We start from the raw sequence: 6,942 nt of genomic DNA on the forward strand, positions 1-6,942 counted from the left end.
AAACAAAGACTGTTTTGTGTTGCTGCCTTTGCAAATGACAAAATTATCTATTTAGAAAGTTTCTTAGAATTAACAAACAAAAATACAAGAACTTATAAGCAAGCATATCAAAGTTGAAGCATAAAGGTTAATATACAAAATCAGTTGCTTTTCCACATACAAGCAATGAACAATTTTAATTTGAAATCTACAAAATAAATAATAGCATTTATAATAGCATCCCCAAAATAAAATACTTATGTATAAATCTAATAAAATATGTGCAAGATCTAAGTGTATAACATTTTATGTGCCTAATAAAAAATCAAAGGTCTAAATGAATTGAGAGTTTTTTTTTGTGTAGTTTTGAACTGGAAGATGCTATTGTTATTATGTACAATCTTCCCAACTTTATTATTAGATTAGACACAACTCCAATCACAACCACAAGGCTGGGGACACCTGGGTGGCTCAGTGGTTGAGCGCCTGCGTTTCACTCAGGGTGTGATCCCAGTTTAGGGATCAAGTCCCACATCAGGCTCCCTGCATGAAGCCTGCTTCTCCCTCTGCCTGTGTCTCTGCCTCTCTCTCTATGTCTCTCATGAATAAATACATCTTAAAAAAAAAACACAAGGCTGGAATACCTGGGTGGCTCAGCGATTGAGGGCCTGCCTTTGGCTAGGGGTATGATCCTGGGATCCAGGATTGAGTCCCTCATCAGGGTGCTTGTGGGGAGCCTGTTTCTCCCTCTGCTTGTGTCTCTGCCCCTCTCTCTCTGTGTCTCTCATGAATAAATAATAAAATCTTAAAAAAACACAAGGTATTTTGTAGATGCTAACAAAGTAATTCTAAAGATTATATGGAAAGAGAAAACACCAGGAATAGCCAACATATTACTGAAAAAGAACAAAGTTGGAAGGATCTCACTGTCTAATTTCAAGATCCCATATAAACCTAAAGTAATGAAGATAGTTTGGATATAGTAAAATAGTAACTATATAGGTTAGTGTAACAAAATAGAAATTCCAGAAATGAACCCACACAAACATTGCCAATTGATCTTTGCCAATGGAGCAGAGTTAATTCAATGAGAAAGAATAGTTCTTCCAACTAATGTCACCAGAACAATTAGACGTTCATAAGCAAAAACAAAAAATTATCTGATAAAGACTTTACAGATTTCAACATAATTAATTCAACAGGAATCATAGACCTAAATTTAAAATGTGGAACTATAAATAATGTAGAAGAAAACATAAGAAAAATATTGGTGACTGGATTTAGCAGTGAGTTTTAGTGCAACACCAAAAACAAGATTAGTAAAAGGAAAAATAATGATTTCAACCTTATTAAAATTAAAAGAAAAATTTGTTCTTTTGAAGACACAATTAAGAGTGAAAAGACAAGCTACAACCTGAGGGAAAATATTTACAAAATATTTATCTGATAAAGGGCCTCTTTCCGATATATGCAACTCAAAAATAACAGAACAAACAACCCACAATGGACGAAAGTATAAACAAACTCTTCATGAAGGAATTATTCAGATGGATAATAATCACACGAGAAGATGATCAGCATCACGTGTAATTAGGGAGCTGTGAATTAAAACAATGCGGTATCTCTATACATCAATAGAAAATTACAAATGAGTATCAATGTCAATTGCTGAGGATACAGACTAACAAACTCTCATTCACTGCTGATAGAAGTACAAAATGGTACAGCCATTTTGGAATTCAGCTATCAGTCTCCTACACAGACATGGATAGACGTAGCTTTTTCTATAAATAAACATGGCATAAACATGAATTTATGAACCAGCAGTCATGCTCCTGGGATTTATACAAATGACTTGAAAACATAACCACACAGAAAAGGGATCCCTGGATGGCTCAGTGGTTTGGCACCTGCCTTTGGCCCGGGGCGCTATCCTGGGGTCCTGGGATCGAGTCCCGAGTGGGGCTCCCTGCATGGAGCCTGCTTCTCCCTCTGCCTGTGTCTCTGCCTCTCTCTCTCTCTCCCTCTCTCTCTCTATGTCTATCATGAATAAATAAAAATCTTTAAAAAAATAACCACACAGAAAGCTGCAGGCTGAACGATTATGTTTACAGGAACTTTAGTCATAATTGCTAAAGTTTGAAGTAACGAAAATACTGTTCAATAGTGAATAGAAAAAAATTGGTACATTTATAAAACAAAATATTATTTCATGATAAAAATAAATGTTATCAAGTCATGAAAAGCCATAGGTGAATCATAAATGTGTAATGCTAAGTGAAAGAAGATAGTCTGTATGGGTTTCATACCGTATGATTCTATTTATATAACATTCCAGAAAAGGAAAAGCAAAACATAGCAACAATTGATGATTGTCAGAGCTTCAGGAGAAAAGGGGAGGGTTGACTAGTTAAAAAAATAGTTTCAGGGCAGTGAAACTAATCTGTATGATACTAAAAAGGTAGATACATGACAATGTGCATTGATGAAAACCCATGGAACTTTATAGTACGAGTGACCTTAAATGAATGTAAATTTTAAAAAATCACTTAGGAGACTAAGGGCCCTCAGGATGGATTACAGAACGTAACAAAACAATCTCACTGTATTAAAAATGTATACAAAAATGAATGAAACAGACTCACTGTAGAGGGTGAGGTATAAAATCACTAACCTAAATAGCTTTGGAAATGAGTGGAGATTAAAAGCAAAAGATTCAGTATATAAGCACTGGACTATAATGAATTAAGTTCTTTCCCTCAAGAGTAAAGGTAAACAATTCTGACACCACTATAAACATATGCTGAAATTGAACAATTAAATAAATGTATAGTGCTAAGTACGAGCCAGGTTTCTCACTGTTGGAGTAGGAAGAGGCTAACATGATCCATGTGTTAATAAATTAGAGTTTTAAACATCAATATAAACTCATATTTACCTTAATATAAATACAAATATTTATTATAAAATACTTGTAGATATCTACGTACATAGGTTAGTATACACACATATATTTCCATGCTCTGTAGCTGAGAGGGCTAGAACTAATGCCACCCCAACAGCAAAGTACACACCTAGCTACCAGATATTGATTTCTAACACTATTCTCTAATCAAAAAAGTCAAGATTTATTGAAGAAAAACCTTAAATTAGGACTATGGAAGAAAGTATAAAAAGCATCCTGTAGTGCCAAAAAGTAAAAAAGTGCAAGAAATATGATTCACAGCAAATTGTTAAATGAGGCAACTGAAAGTGAATTCCCCATGACCAACGATGTCTAGAAATTTGAGCAACACAACAAATAAAGCTGTATGAGATAATAATCTAATGTTGAAAATAAGTACCTTCAAATTCATGCTTATATCAATAAATGGTTGAAAAAATAAATAAAGTAGGAAGAAGAGACAAATAACCCATGCAGAAAAATCCCAAATAGTTCATTTAGGTATTCCACCTCCAGTGAAATGGAACATGTCTCACCATACCTTACCTAAAGTTATTCTATGCATAATTACTTCTTTCCAAATAATACAGCATGAAAAGGGGAAAAAGTAACTTTACATTGGATAAAACTAACAAATATTTTCTCAGCAGAGTAATTGTGATTAATATCAATGATAAGTAATATTGATAGAGTGTACCCTTGATATGATGTGGTGAAAATGACAATTTATCTCTGTGGTATTCAGCCAAATATCATAAATCCCAATCTAATTGAACTTAAATAAGAACAAATGTAAAAAAATTCCCGATCTAAGCATGAGAAAAACATCAGACATCTTAAACTCTATATTTTCTATAAAGGTAGGCATTCTACAATATCAATATTCCTCAAAATTATCAATTCTATCAAAACAAGAAAGATCTAAGAAACTATCACTGTCAAGAGAAACTTAAAGCAACATGATGACATTAAGTAAAAACTAACTAAATCTAAATAGATTGTGGTCTTTTAGTTATAATAACACATCAATATTGGTTCATTCATTTTAGCATTGTACCACACTAGGGTAAGTTGTTAATAATTGGAGAGAGTAGGGGTGTAGGATATGGGAGCTCTTTGTACTAATTCCAAATTACTTTGTAAATCCAAAACTGCTCTAAAATAAAAAGAATATTAGAAAATGTACCTGAAAGCATTCAAAATTTGGTGAAAAATATCAGTTTGCAACAAATTTAAAACATACAAATTAAATCTAAGAATACGATAGTAAAACTGAGGAAAACCAGAGTACAGAGAAAATCTTGAAAACAGAAAAAAGGCCATATTATAAAAGAAGAGAAATTTATACAAAATTTTTATGACATTCTAATCAGAAACAATGGAGGCCACATCATTCTAAATTGATAAAATTCTTTATACAGTGGAAAAATTTCTTAAAAATGAAGAAAAAAATGAATATATGGTCAGATAAACAAAAGATGAGTCAATTAATTAAGATAATACCTTCAATTAATAATTGCTAGCAAAAATTTTCAGGATAATGGACAATAATATCAGATGGAATCTCAAATCTCCAGAAAGGAATAAAACAGTAGAAATGGTTAATTTGTTGATAAATGTAAAAGACTACATTTTTCCTTTAATTTCTGTAAAAAAACTGGTAGGAAAAACAACAGAACTAACAATGGGGGTAAATGGACATATATTTGTATAAGAATCTTAGATTTTCTGTGAAAGGGTAAAATATTAATTCTAATTAGGATGCACATTTTGATCCCTAGAGAAATCAATATAAAGGCTAAAAAGTAAAGGCAATACACCATTAGAAAAAATAAAATGGAGTACTAAAAATATTTTAAATCACTTATAATTAAGGTATAAATGAGAAGAAGGGTAGACAAGCATTAGACAAATATATTTATAGATAAATAAAAATTTAATTATATATAATAATTGATAAGATAGTGCTAAATTCTTACATGTCAATAATTACTTTAAAAGTAAATGGTTTAAATTCTCCAATCAAAAGACATTGAATGGCTGAAATGATTTAATAAACATGTGTAGGGCTGTCTTCACAGCCTACAAATACCCTGTGACTGTCTTCCCCTTCATTGTGGGGCATCACTGGCACCAGGACATGATGGTGAGGATGAGCCAAAAGGACTCCTATATGGGTGATGAGGCCCAGAGCAAGACGGGCATCCTGACCCTGAAGTACCCTTCCAGCATGGTATCATCACCAACTGGGATGACACGGAGAAGATCTGGCACCACAACTTCTACAACGAACTACATGTGGCCCCCAAGGAATGCCCCATGCTGCTAACCAAGGCTACCTGAACCTCAAGGCCAGCCATGGGAAGATGACCCAGATCAAGTTTGAGACCTTCAATATCCCAGTCATGTAGGTGGCCATCCATACCATGCTCTCCTTGTACTCCTTTGGCCATACCACTGGCATCGTAATGGACTCTGGTGACTGGGTCACCCACACTGTGCCTATCTATGAGAGATACATCCTACTCCATGCCATCTTGTGTCTGGATCTGGCTGCCTGGGACCCAATGGACTATCTCATGAAGATCCTCATGGATCATGGCTACAGGTTCACCACCACTGCTTAACAGGAAATTATGTGTGACATCAAGGAGAAGCTGGGCTATATTGCCCTGGACTTTGAGCAGGAGATGGCCACTGTGGCTTCCAGTTCTTCCTTAGAGAAGAGTTAGGAACTGCCAGATGGAAAGGTCATCACCATTGACAATGTGCAGCTCTGCTGCCTTTAGATACTTTTTGAGCCATCCTTCCTGGGCATGGAATCCCGTGGTATCTGTGAAACTACGCTCAACTTCATCATGAAGTGTGACATCTGCAAAGAACTCTACACCAACAAGGTTCTGTCTGGTGGAAACACCATATACCCCAGTATTCCTGATCAAAATGCAGAATATCACTGCCCTGGTGTCCAGCACAATAAAGATCAAGATCATCATATATAAAATGGATTATTGAGCTTAAAAAAGAAAGGAGATTCCGACATATGTTACAACCTGGATAAACTTTAAAGACATTAAGTATAATAAGCCAGTCACAAAGGGTGATGTTGAATAATTCTGCTTATATGAAGAACCTAAGAGAGTCAAATCCATAAACACAGAAAGTGGAATGGTAGTTGCCAGAGGCCTGGGTGAAGGGGACGTAATGTATAATGTTTACAGAGTTTTAGCTGGGAACAATCAGATAGTTCTGGAGAAGGGTGGTGGTGATAGTTACACAACATTGTGAAAGTATTTAGTGTGACAGAACTGTACATTTCAAAATGGCAATAAAAAAAAAGCACTTCTGGGGAGATGGTACAGTAGGAGGATCCTGATCGCACCTCATCTCACAGACACAATGAGATAGCACCTACATATGTAGAACTAACTTTGAAACTGACGTGAAGACTAGCAAAACAGACTTTCCACAGTGAATTGTACAGAGGAGGCTACATCAAAAAGTGTAGGAGAGGTGAAGACATGGTAGGAAACCTGTGTCTCCCACTCCCCTGCACAAATTTTGTCCATCCCCCAAATCCCCTTCTCTCTGGCAGCTATCAACTTGTTCTCTGAATTTACATGTCTGATTCTGTTTTTTTTTTGTTTATTCATTTGATTTTTTAAAATATTAATTACATTATATGGTATTTTTCTTTCCCAATTTGACTTAATTCACTAGCATGATATCCTTTGGGTCCATATATGTTGTCTCAAATGGCATGATCTCATTCTTTTATATGGCTGTGTAATACACCATTGTATATATGTAGCACATCTTCCTTATCCATTTATCTATTGATGAATTCTTAGATTGCTTCCATGTCTTAGCTAACGGAAATAATGTTGCATTAAACATAAGCATGCATATATCTTTTTAATTAGTGTTTTTGTTTTCTTTGGGTAAATACCCAGTACTAGAATTGTTGTATCATATGGTATTTCTATTTTAAATTTTTGTGAGGAACCTCATACACTTTT

The 6,942-nt window shown here is 34.7% G+C and overlaps 1 pseudogene; it reads left to right on the forward strand.

Moving 5' to 3' along the window:
• Nucleotides 1–5,066: 5,066 nt before the first annotated feature.
• On the forward strand, nt 5,067–5,938 carry LOC112934656 (actin, cytoplasmic 1-like; annotated as a pseudogene).
• Nucleotides 5,939–6,942: the final 1,004 nt, after the last annotated feature.

The sequence above is a fragment of the Vulpes vulpes genome, chromosome X, assembly GCF_048418805.1.
Source record: "Vulpes vulpes isolate BD-2025 chromosome X, VulVul3, whole genome shotgun sequence".
Lineage (NCBI taxonomy): Eukaryota > Metazoa > Chordata > Mammalia > Carnivora > Canidae > Vulpes > Vulpes vulpes.